This window comes from Fukomys damarensis, unplaced genomic scaffold (genome assembly GCF_012274545.1).
Source record: "Fukomys damarensis isolate Sample0158 unplaced genomic scaffold, DMR_v1.0_HiC HiC_scaffold_24, whole genome shotgun sequence".
In the NCBI taxonomy this organism is placed as follows: Eukaryota; Metazoa; Chordata; class Mammalia; order Rodentia; family Bathyergidae; genus Fukomys; species Fukomys damarensis.
Genome location: NW_022900936.1, coordinates 51,297,988 through 51,311,373, shown reverse-complemented (window position 1 = coordinate 51,311,373; position 13,386 = coordinate 51,297,988). Strand labels below are relative to the sequence as shown.

The 13,386-nt window shown below is 35.8% G+C and overlaps 1 long non-coding RNA gene across 1 annotated transcript in view; it reads left to right on the top strand.

Annotated features, from left to right (window-relative positions):
• LOC117283257 overlaps positions 1–8,403 on the top strand; it is a 94,900-nt gene extending 86,497 nt beyond the window's left edge. The window contains exon 3 of the long non-coding RNA XR_004514241.1: positions 8,371–8,403. This is a non-coding gene — a long non-coding RNA (uncharacterized LOC117283257). The remainder of the gene's footprint in view (positions 1–8,370) is intronic.
• Positions 8,404–13,386: the final 4,983 nt, after the last annotated feature.

Genomic DNA, 13,386 nt, shown 5'->3' with positions numbered 1-13,386 from the left:
TGGAGCTAGACTGCTTGGTTATGAATGTAGATCCTGTCACTTACTAGCCTCTGGATGCCTCAGTTTTCTCATTGGTAAAGTGGAGGAATAACAGTGTCTTAGGGTTATTGTAAGAATTAAATGCATTATTATTTATGAAGTAGTTAGATTAGAACCTGCTATCCAATACTTAATAAGTACAAATGAAATAAATGTTTAAGGGTGGTATAAAATCTACGGTGCCAATCTTACAAAGTTTTTGTTTCTCCAATGACTTTTATGTGGTGTACGTTGATTTGTTTCCAGTGCTCAGCTCTCTGGCTGGTATTACTTAGGGACTATATTGCTCTCTTTTATGGTGATAGAAACCATTCAGAGAGAATAAATGAATAACTAAAGTCGTTTACAGAGATTATATTACAACTAACTCTTCAACACAATTTATTTAACAAATATTTGTATGGCACTTACTACGTGCCACACACTGTTTTAACACTATACAAATATTAACCCACTTAATCCTCATTATAACATGAAAATACTTGTAGAATTTCAATTATGTGATGGGATAAGATCCTCTAGCCCAGTATCTGAAGTGAAAATCCTTCAATAAATATTTGTTTGAGGAATGAATACCTGTGAGTGGTTCAATCAGCCTATCTTGTTTGGCTATCACAAAAGCAAACAAATCACCAGGGTGTTATATTCAGTGACCTAATGTGTTCTCAGAGACTTGAAACAACTGAGACCCTTCTTCCACAGCCCTGTACCATTTGTACTGAAGAAGCTAAATTAGTCTAAATGTTCCTGTTCCTTTCTCAATATTAAGTCACTTATTTTATATGAAGTTTAAATATAACAATATATAATAATATATATTAATATTTATATTATATAATAAATTTAAATGTCATAGAATTGTGTCATTGAATTGTGACCTATAGATGTCTGTATTCAACATATACCAAATATTTAAATGTTCATTCTTATCTTCAGTTTAGATACTGAGCAAAGTATTATGATTCTGTTTAAACATTAATATTTGTCAGGTTTTCCTCACTCCTTGAATTGTATCCTTTATATTTGCCCTAATCTGAAATACAGTTGTATCATATTTGCTTAGCTTGTTACTGCCCTAAGAAGATTAGCAAATAAGTACTTAATATTTCATAGTTTTATCATAATTTAAAGATTTACATATTAATTCTGAAGAATAACTTATTTTACAATATGTCAGATATGTTCAAACACTATTTGGGAAGACTCGAAAGATAAATGTCAGTTTCTTATGGAACTACAACAAATGTTTTTATTCAATATGGTATTGCTTCAATCAATTGTGAATTTTTTTTATAATCACAAAATTAGTTGCATTTAGCCTTAAATCCTGCTTATTGAAACAGTCAACATGATAGAAAAGAATACATTTAATAATAACTTCAGTAGTCTCTTTTCTTTCTCCCTCTAGCTATCAATCAAAATATTATCTCTTCTTAACCCATGACAAGCAGCTGGTGAAGTGGAATTTAATTCTTTTATGAAACAACTGAGACGTGGCAACTGAAGGGCACTTAGAAAAGTGTGCGGAAATTTTCACGAGTAGCTCAGGTTCCTTTGGTGGTTATACAGAGCAGCAATGAAATAGCAGATCTGCAACTTCTTATCCCTGAAGTTACAGGTTATTGATACTACTAGAGTAGAGATGGGTGCTGTGGGGAAGACTCTGGGTTCAGGACACCTACGGGTCTAAAGTCACAATGTTAAAAATAACAGTAATGCATAGACTGTCCTGTGCCTCATCAAGGGCTCAGTGATAAAATGCGATGATACAATTACCCATCAGTAGTCACTAAGATCTGATCTAACTCAGCCCGGTGACTGGCAGCTTTGAAGCCTGGGGATGTGGCTGTTATGGTGACTCAGTGAGACTTCCGACTTCCTCACCCTCTTCTGGGGGTAACCTTGAGAAAGTGGGAGAGGGGCAGTCTTCTCGCCGCACATTGAAGGCTCTTTGATGGGGAGGAAGGGCAGAATGCTGAAAAAAGTATCATTGGAAAGAATAGGTTGCAGATGTGAACTCAGACCTTGAGTTTTGGTAGCTCTGACAGTGGGCAGCTCTTCAGAAAGGAGCAATAGGTTTGATGGGGGTTGTAACACCTGTCAGTAGTCTATGTCCAGAGATAAAAGGCTTTTTAAAAGTTTACTGGGTACATCAGGATAATGGTAGGGTCAGGCTGCCTAGAGAAAAGCTATTGAACTTATTTCTTTAGTTATAAGTTTTTCTATTCAAATATTTAAGGAAAATTTAAGTTGCTCAGAAAATATTTGTAGAAAAATATTGAAAGAAAGTAGAGGCTTGAGTCTTGTGCATTAAAATACTACCGAGGATCTCATTTTTCAATCATGTCAAGTATGATCCTTAAGTTTCAGTTTAACTGTCCCTATATCTGCTCTCATACATTTTGCTCTCATTTTCTGTCTTCTGCTCTTTTTGCCTATTTTCTTGATGCTGTCTCTTCCTGTATGGTGTTAAGTGTGTTACCTTGTTGTCTTCTGCCCCTCACACCCATCAAGATAGAGCCTCTTGGCCTCCTTGAACTTGTCTTGCTCATGATCGCTCCAGGGTACCTCTCATGCTGTTGCTCCCATTTGGTTGTTATTAGCTTTTCCAACTCTACAAATATTTCCCATCCTTCAAGGCAACATGAACCTTCTTTGACTAGTTGCCCAAACTTTTCCCCATTTGGTGATGTTCTACAACTTCATCTGTCTCAATAGGATGACAGCTTCTTAAAAGTTAGGCCCACATCTTATGTACGGCACTGCACTCTGGTGATATGTGACTGCAAACAAGGTACTGGAAAATCCTGGTGTTCACAAAAAGCAAAAATTGGCTTTATTTGCCTTATATTCCCTGAACAAGTTTAGTTGCTGCCCTCATAAATTACATATGGCTTTACTTTTTTTTCAAAAGTGAAGCCAAGAGCCTCTTTTTATTTTGCTTTATATAAACTTACCCTGATTCTAATCATAGCGGAAGATTTAGTTGAAAGTTTTTCTAGGGGACAAAGGTGCTGAGATTAAGTATACTAAAATGTAAGTTCAGTCATTGAAGCCATTATCCACGTAAGTTCCGAACAATGCATATTTAAAGTTCTTAAGAAGATGTTAATATTGATGTAATTAGACACATACATCTTTATATACTACAGTGATCAAATTTGTGATTATGTTAGTAATGAATTAGTTTGTTTTCACAGTATATTTTAAACTCCCTGGAATCACAGTGTCAAGCATATTGTCAGGCACACAAGGAAGTTCTTAACAAATATTTTATGGAAGGTGGATATATTGGAGTTATTTTTGGTATCCTGTTCTGATTTATAACTCAACCTCTCAATCTGGATTATTTTGGTACATTGCAAAGCACGATACAATTGAATAGGAAATTCTTTGAAATACTTACTTCTGACCAAATCTAAAACCTCTTTAGACATCAGAGGTGCTTTTGTTTTCACAGAGCTTGGAAGACAATGGGGTGTTTTGCACAGAGATCATATTGTTCTCTTACATTCACAATAGCTCATTATTATAATTGTATTGTAGAACAGAGGGACAAATAGATAAGCATTATTACCTTTACTTTTTTCCTCTTACAATTTTTCTTTCTTCTTTTTAGCCAGTTTTTTTTCCTCAAGGCTATTCATAGACATCTGAATCAAGTCAGCATTGTTCGGATTACATATGAAGCAAGATAACATTCTCTTTGGATAAGTGATTGATGATTATTTTCATATTTACATTATGGACTTTGGCATTATTCAAAGAATACATAAGTTTAAGTTTGAGAAGCTTTTGAGAAATCTTCCTCTAAGAAGTGACTATGAGTTAGTTAGTGCTCTTGCTTTCTTAGATGCAACTGAGATGTCACATGGGGGACAAGATCCTAACTTTCTGTTGTATCCAATCAGATCTAATCAGGAGCCTCTTTGGATATGTAGAAGCATAGTTTAGGATGGATCTGAAATCTGCTTGCTTACATGGGCTTGTGGCTATGGACTTTACAAGCTTATTTTAAATTTGTAGTCAGCTAGCATGATATGAGAAAGACTGTATTGAGATTTTTCCCAAACAAATTGATAAAACATCTCATTTTCAATGATGTCTTAGGAAAATACCAGTTGCAATGTTTTGCTGCATGAAGGATATTCTAACTTAATGACATGTGAAGACATATGAAAACATCTGGATGGATAAGAAAAACCTTTTCAAATCAAGCATTTCTTTTATCCCACAAAATGTAATTAAATATTTAGACAGTAATTTGTTTGTTTGTTTGTTTTGGCAATTCTCCATGTGACAGGAGCCCAGAAAAAAATAGGGGTAGCAATCTTATTTGCAGACAAAGTAAATTTCAGACCAAAACTGATTCTAGTATTATTGATATAGGATGGTATTGTATCATACCTCTATGAATGTAAAATATCTGGTATCTGCTCTATGATACATCGTAGGGACCGTGCTTTATCAGGGCTACATTTAATGATATTACTCTAGAATATTCTCTTTCAAGATGATGATTAAGATGCTAATAAAAAAAATGGTGCCAGGTACCACAACAGCAACAGAACTTTGCTGTTTTCTGGATATTATTCTTTTCTTTGTTTTTGTTTTGTTTTGTTTTGTTTTTTTAATGGAATGTGCTAAATATTTATAATTTTGTTCAGATGACTGCAGAACCTGGAAAAGCTGTTGCTGCTATCGATGCATAACATACTGCTATTATTAGTCTTTTTATATAAATTGAATTTTGGGAAATTGTAACAGTGCTGCCAAATTTGGAAAAAGTCATCCCAATTTACTGTGTTGAGTTGGCATTGTATCTAAATGGACAGCCATATTGGTCTAGAAATGTTAATTTTTTTAAATTTTAATTTTATTTTTTCCATGTGTACAGGGGTAACACATCGTACTAAATATGTAAGATCATATCTACGTGGGTTTGATTACAGAAACTAATAAAGTATTCTCTAAATAATGAAAAAAAGAATAAGATAAGACTATAAGAGCAAGAAGCAATTTAAATATGTTCAGGAACCATTTTCATCTCCAGAATTAAGGATTATTTTAATCTTACATCACTGCCTTTTCTCTCTTACTTTCATTTTTAGTTTTATTTTAAGATTCCCTATTTTTAATGTTCATACAGAGATTTCTTTAACTGAAATACTGAGATAGTTTGTCTGGTGTGGAAAACTATAATAGTACACAGGATCCTAATGAGATAATTAATAATGTGAAATAGGAAGTAAAGGGCTAAAGGTGTAGGGAAAGTGGGAAGGGCGGAGGAAAGGTAATAAGGGAGAGGAAAAAATATGAGAAACTGAAAAAATGGAAATAAAGTGTTTGTAAATGGGGAGGGGAGGAGAGGGTGAAGGGAGGGCAGGGAAAAGAGGGAAAAATGAGAATCAAGACCTATTATGTAAAGGTACAGGATCCCAATAATGAATGTAACTGTATTGTATACCTAGATTGTACCAATAAACTCAATAAAAACAAAAATATATATATTAAAATAGAAGTTTAAAGAAAATAATCAGAGATAAAGCAATAACTTTTCAGTTGATTTATTTAAATAAATGTTCACTGTAGTATTATGTGAAAAACCTGCAATTACCAAAATGTTCAAAACTATTCTGTGGGAATACTGCTACCTTTTCATTTGTCCACTTTTTGGTAGACCTTAAAAACATCAGATATTTTTCATAACATAAGAAAAAACAAAACAGTAACAACCTCTCAGATATCCAACTGTATACACAGTATAATTTTTGTTTGTTGAAAAAAAAATAGATGAGTGGGCATAAGGTATTTTGTTAGAGTGGTAAGACTTCCAACCAGGTAATGCCTGAGTTCTTACTATGGATTAAATTCTTACCATTCTCCAGGCTCTGGGCTAAAAATTTTGAGGGCTGTATTACATTTATTCCTCACAAGGTCACACTGAAATTGATCTGTGCGATGTAGATAGCACACCATTAAGGATTGATCCCTGGTGTGTAGTTTCAGATAATTTTGAGGTTGAAGACTGTAGGCAAATGACTTCTTCAAGTTCTAGACAGTACTCTGCATAGTTGTAGAACTGGAATATATGCAAATCTGCATGAAATAATCCTTATTCCTCTTTGGGCTAAGTATGTTAGCCTCCGAGACAGGAAAGTTTTACAATTTTTTTATTCATAAAGTTGCTTTCTTTAGACTTCTGAGGAAAAGAGCTGCTAGGCAGATGAGTAGAATGTGTTACTCCTATTCTGACATGCCTGCCTGTCAGGACTAGCTGATACTGTACATTTTAATGATTCTTCTAGAGTCAAAACTGACATTGATATTAACAAGAGGGATTTGGGCCAAAGAACTTCATTTATGTTGAAAACTAGCCTCAAGCTTTACCATTAGCCATGCATTTTACATTAGTGTGTTCTGCTTAAGTACATATTTGTATCTAGGTAAACTGAATGATCGTTCAATACTTTAGTGCTTCATTCTGTGAGGAAGAAGGTAAAATTAGAATCATACAGCTAAGGAAAACTATAGAGCTTAATAATTTAGAAGCTAAAGGTTGCAGAGTCAGGAATGATTGAAAATCTGTGTCTGCTGAAACATCTCCTGCTTGAACCAAGTTTGTAAATGAAATAGCTCAGAGGCATTTCAAAAGCAGGCACATTCAGAAAATTAACTTGATTTGGGTGGGGTTTGAATGTATGTGTCCCTCTGAAATTCATATGTTGGAACTTAAAGGCCAAGGTGACAACAGTAATATGTGGGGCCTGTGGGAGATCATAAAGACATGATGAATGCCCTCAAACAGGATTAACCCAATTAAAAAAGAGGTTTGAGAGAACCACCTGACCTTTCCATCTCTTCTCAAGGAATCAGTATTTGGCTGTTTTTCCTTTTGCCATGTGGAGATCAGAAACAAGGTGACTTCTTGGAAGCAGAGAGCAATCTTCACTGGTCAGAAATCTATTAGCACCTTGGTCTTGGGCTTCCTGGCCTCCAGAATTTTGAACAATACATTTTTAGTATTTATAAATCACCCAGTCTTGAATATTTTGTTTTAGCAGTATGAATAGATTTAGAAATATTCTGAAAATAATCTAAAATTTCAAGTGTTTTATTAAAAATTCTTAAATATTAAATTATCAGATATTTATTGGAAGACTTGGCAGTGAAGAAAAATTGTGAGTTTTGGGAATGGAGGGACTCAGAGGTATAACTAGTGTAGGCTGTGTTCAAGGCATATCTTAAGTGATAGAAAGTCAAACAGACCTCTGATTATTAGCCTGATTTTATTTAGGTCTTGTAGTATAGAATATTTAGCTTTAGAGTGCCCTAAGAGTATTGTTCTAGAAGGGTCAGGGTCAATAGCTGTTGTAAATTCTTACGTAAGTCAATAACTTTGAAAATTATAAGAATTATTTTTAAATAGTTTTTTCTTAGAGAAATACCAAAACATTCAGAATTAGCAGAATCTATCAACATTGCCCAATGGTTTTAGAAAAATGACTAAAATAGTTACCATAAGGACTCTGTCAGTAATTTTATATTTGGCATGATAAATTTCAATATTCTTCTGCACAGTTTAAGTTTCTTTTTGTATATTTTTGCTTTGTACAAAATTGAGGAAACTTTGGATAATTGGGACAATTAGCTAGGAGAAGACTTGGGAAAATAGTTACTCTCATGGCCTCATATCCCAGGAAGCAACAAATGAAATAGCTAAAGAGAAAAACTTTAGGTGATTATTTTTAGGAATTATTTAATGCCAGTAAATGGAATATTTCATGGAAATCTTAACTCGTCAGGGAGAGAAACATTTTTGTGTGTGAATGCAACCTGAAAGTTCTGCCAGAAAAAGATAAAAATCCTTCCACTGTATGGTGGATGAGGAATGTAACGCAGCAGAAAATAAGAAGCTCAAAGTTGAGATTATGCAGAGCTAAGAAAAATTTTCCCATGTAATATACACTTGCAGCCAGGATTTTCCAGGGTATTTGGAAGAAAACATCTGCCACAAAAACCTATTTGGGGTAGACAGAGTTGGAATTAAAAAAAAATTGGCATTTGTGATTGGCATGGCTTGTGTTTAGATGGTCCCCCAAAGCCTCATGCAGTCATAGGCAAGGCTTTTTGCCGAGGTGGCTGGATCTAGAGTGTGTGACACTGGAACTGATTCATGGTGAAATGCTAGGATGAAGGGCACTAGGATTAAGGGTGTGAGTGCTACTCCCCTAAGTAGCCTGGATTAGATATAAAGGATAGAAAGAGCTGTGATCATCTCTTGCTTGCTTTGCTACCTTCTGCCCACCATGCACTGTTTCTCCTTTGCAGTTCCTGTCTGCCATGCCACCCTGCCTTGGAGCCAGCTGATTATGGACTGAAGCTTCTACAAACTGTGAGCCAAATAAGCCTTTCCTCACTTAACTTGTAGGGGTTGGATATTTTGTCTCAGCAATGAGAAAAATAACTAAGACAGTGAGGGAAACTAAAAATTATTTGTGAATTAGATTAAAAGCAAGTGATATAAAAAAGTGATGGTGCCAACAGATATTTGTAGGTGATATAATCAGTGTTGAATACAGACAAGATTTGCAGGTGAAAAAAAAATTCTATGATTAACCAAATTTGGGGCAAAACTAGAATAGTGTTGAGTCATTTCCTTGGCTTCACTGATTCTCCTTAGGAGCTGGGTGCTACCTTTGGGATCAAGCTGTATTATTCTATAGGTGAATGAGTGAAAGTATAATTGTATTTAAATATGAGTAAAGCTTACATTTCTGTATGAGGAACAATGAATTTGTTATTCAGAGTTTCCTCTTGAATATTACTGTGGGTGGATTCTGAGAAGGGACCTTTATTTTGCTGAAGTGGATGGTGAGTGAAAATATAAGGTGGGGAAGAAAGGGCTAAATTGCTCAGATTAAGGAAAGTGGATCGAGCAGTGGAGAAGGTTGTTTTGGGAGCAAAGGGGATACTTCATAAACAGAGGAGTGTTTTAGGCACCTGAAATGAGAGAGGAGTTGGGGGTAAATAAGAGCAGTTTAGAAACCAGCATATGATGTTTTGATAGGCAGGAATGTATTGGAATTCTCTTTTTCTTTCCATGTGAGCACTGTAAAAAAGTGACATTATTTATGTTTGGATCTGTGAAATAAATGTGTAGTTTGTCAGAGTCAAAATGAAGTTGGTTGTATCAATCCTAACAAGAAAAAGTAAATTAAGCCTGGAGACTGGGACTAGTCTTAGACGTGACTACCTGATAAGTAACAGACTACAAATTGTACAAAGGCCACCATGATCTTGTACAAAAAATGTTCCTACAAGGACATCTGCCCCACAGTTGTCTGTTCAACCTCTTACTGCTGCTACTCTTATTATTAATCATTGTGGTCAAGGATGATTGTTTCAGCATATTGACGTAATCCTTCTCATTTTTGTCTATAAAAATTTTCCCTGGCCTTAACCTCTTTCAATGTGCCCATAATTTACCACAGCTTGTATATTTCCATTCCAATTCTCTGCTACTCTTTGCAGTGCTCTGCTATTCTCAAATAAATGCCTTTACTCTTTAGAGGGCCTTTCTCTTTCTCTCTCTCTCTCTCTTAAAAATTAGTTGCCGTGTGTGTGTGTGTGTGTGTGTGTGTGTGTGTGTGTATTAGGGTATGTGACATATGAAGTCTGACTTCCAGGCATTTTGGGGAGGAGAGAAGGGAAACCCAAGGAGACCAAGTTCACTTAGATTGCAAGCGAGTAAATTGAATTTTAAACTGTTTGCAATTATTATTCTGTAATCTGTATCATGCATTTAATCATACTGCATCTCATTTATTTTTATAAAATACTTATTTAATCCCTCCTGGATGTCACTACACATAATCACTGAATTGAAGGGATTTCTGTCAACAATCTCAGTGAAGGTTCTGTGGCTAGAGGGCAGAGTGGGTGGCAGACATTTTTATAGAATGATTTCAGAAACACTTTCATTTCTGTTGACATGAGCTCAATATAATAGGTGCCTGCAAGTTATTGTTATTTGCAGATTAATAAGACAGTTTATAAGCTTCTTATCCATTTTAATCAAGATGTAATTCTTCATCTAACTAATGAGGGATTGTTAGCACATAAATAATAACATTCCAAGAGCATACCTTGTCCATTTTAGTAAGTCAAATACATACTCAATTGGTGATAAAAATAAGATCTAAATTCAAGAACACTTTACATCCTTCTTCAATTGAGGGTATAACATGAAATAAATTAAGTTTCAATACAATTTATTACATTTTTTAAAAGCTTGTGCACTTTTCCTAAAAACTGCCTGGAGGCATTAACAATAAAATCAATTTAAACATCTGCATCTACTTATAGCAATACTAAAACAGAGCGTGGAAATCAAGCAATATGCCCTCTTACCCCTGGAATATTGAAGGATGCATTAAAGATATGTGGTTATTTTAACTAGGGATAGTGATAATCTTTTCTGTGCCCTAAAAAACATAGACCTACACTTCTGTTAATAAAGTAGCCAGGAGAAAGAAACAGTGTGTCAGTTGTGATTTAAAAATAATAGTTCAGGGGCTTGGCTTAGAATGTGAATGTTTAAGGCCTTCCTCTACATTGCTCCCCTGCCAGAGGATGGCTCCGCAGGCCTGTGCTCCACACACAGGAGTAGAAATCACCTCCGTTACATTGTTCCGCCAGTCACACACAAGTCTTGAGTGTGTGTGTCTGCCACTGTGAGCTGCATACATCCATTGTCCTATAACATGGGCTTTTCAGTATTTTCCCTAAAGGATCTTTCACATTTATGCTTTCTTTATTTAAGGAAAAGCCTAAAATGCAAGAAAAGGAGTACAAATATACAGTAGAACTCATACAGAGAACAAAAGGAGCTTTGCAAAATTTCTGCATCTAATTTTATTTCAGGCTGCGATTCCTTTTGTATTAATGGGATAAAAACATATACCTGACAATTAAAGATAATTACATCTCTTCTGGCTCAAACAGCCTCATTTAGATAAACAGCCAATTTGTTCAAAGTTCAAACTCTCTGACACGGCTGCTTCTTTTCTCTCTTTCTTCCGTAGAGGATAGGTAGGTGCCAGAGGAAACCTACAGGTTGTCACAGTGGTAGTTAGGAATTAGAAGGCTGGAAACCAAAGAAGGCTCCAGACCACCAAGGCGTTTGGGCCAATTTGTGTTGTTCTCACTGCCTCTATTGCTGACATTGTCTCAGGATCAATAGCACAGTGGGCTCTAAATTGTGAGGCTGCCTTTGTTGATTTCTTCTCTGTCTCTACTTTGCTTCTTCCTGGATCCCTGAAGCTTAGCCTCAGTAAACAGTGGGCTCTGCAGTGCTCTCACCCTCAGCACCACTTGTCCTGTCCCTGGGCTGCTCTGCCAGGTGAACTCACCATACAGCTATACCTGCTGTTCTCTTTGGGACCGAGGATATTCAGGATTACTTACCCTCACATGGGTCCTGGAGAAGGCATGGTACTGTCTCAAATTTTCTCTTCGTCTAGGCCTGCTATTTCCCACGTCATCCCACCCTGCTCCCCAGTTGCCAAAGCTGATTCAGTGGGTTGTCTTTCAGAGTTCCAAATGACACCTTGCTTTCTCTTTAACTTATTTGAGCTATATCTATTGCCCCTCTTGACTCTGATCTATATAGTTTTGTAATCTCTCCTCTGCATTGTTTTCTGTCTTTTTTATTGTAAAGAGAGCTATTCATATATGGGTTTTAAGAAATCTTAGTCAATAACTGCCTTGTGTCATCGACAGGAATGAAGGACGGTTGTCATCTACAAGTATGGATTTGTTTTCACTTGCTCTGTCATCATCTCAGTTGAGAAAAGAAACTAGCTCAATAACTTGCTTACTTCTTGTGTTTAACCCTTCAGAATGAGACTATAGGGGAACTGGTGCTTTTACATTTACCATATTTCTATATAGAAACTATATAAATTTACTATAGTAAAAAATCTCACAGGCTGGGTGATGTAAACAACAAAAATTAATTATCTCACATCTCTGGAGGCCGGAGTCTGAGATCAAGGTGTAGGAGTTTCCTTCTGAGATGCCTCTCTTTGCTTGTCAGTGGTTTTCTTACTGTGTCTCACAGCTTTTCTTCCATGTGCTCTCATTCCTGGTGTTTCCTCCTCACTTTGGAAGGGATACCAGTCATTTTGCATTAGGGCCCTACATTAAGAACTGTGTTTTAAATTAATCACCTCCTTAAAGATCTTGTTTCCAAACATGGTTACATTTGAGGTTACTGGGATTTGGGACTGCGGTATATGAATTTGAGGTGTTACAGTTCAGTCTGTAACAGCAACTGTGGTTTAATTGATTCAAAGAATTTTAAATCACTGTGGTGGCCCAGCCATCACAACACGAACGTACCTGAGTTGGGGAGTGAGGATTGAGAAAGGAAAGAACACTCACACCTGAGTGGAGACCAAGAGAAGTCTGGTTGATTTCTACAGAAACAGCTTTCCTTAAAGGCACATTAACAGGAAGCATCAAGCAATCATCTCCATCATTTCTTATGCAAAAACAGGAATTCCTGATTTCTACAGATAACACCAGATCTTTGGCTATCTCTTTGAGTTCCTCCCATGGCAGGGTCAAAGAACAATTAAGCTTAACAAACAGAGTCCTTGAAAGGTAACAAATGCTACACAGCTTGTATCAATGCCTTCATTGTAGAGGAAGAAGTTTCCTTTCAAAAGTCAAATGCCAGAGAGCCATGGTGAGCTCCCACAAATCACAGCCATAAAACAAATGTTAACACCATCACTACTTTTTAAAGTGTAAAACACAAGAAAGGATGGTTATATCAGAGGTACCAAACCTCAGAATGAATGGAATATCATTCTTAAATTTTATTCTTTTAATACAAAAACCACTTCAATATATGTTGGGTGGGAATATTTTAAACGAGACAGAAAATGTTAAGGAGTCACTGCCTTCTTCATTTTATATTTAAATCTCTTTTTAAATATTAAACACAATTGATATTTTAATATGTATTCCTTCAAATAAACAAACTATTCATGCACAAATATAATGTACAGACTTTGAAATTTTGATTTTCTGTTTTTTTCAAAGGGGGATAGTACTATAAGGATAATCATCTGGAGTTGTTTTGTCACTTGATATGATGGCTTGGAGTTGTTTCCAGGTAATGAAGATGCAAGGTCTCTCAACCTTGGCATTATTGACATTTGGAGCCGGATAATTTCTTGTTGGACGAGGGGCTGTCTTGTGGATTATGGGATGGTTAGTAGCTTCCCTGGCCTCTGTTTGCTAGATATCAGTGGTACTCCTCCTCCTGCCAGTTTT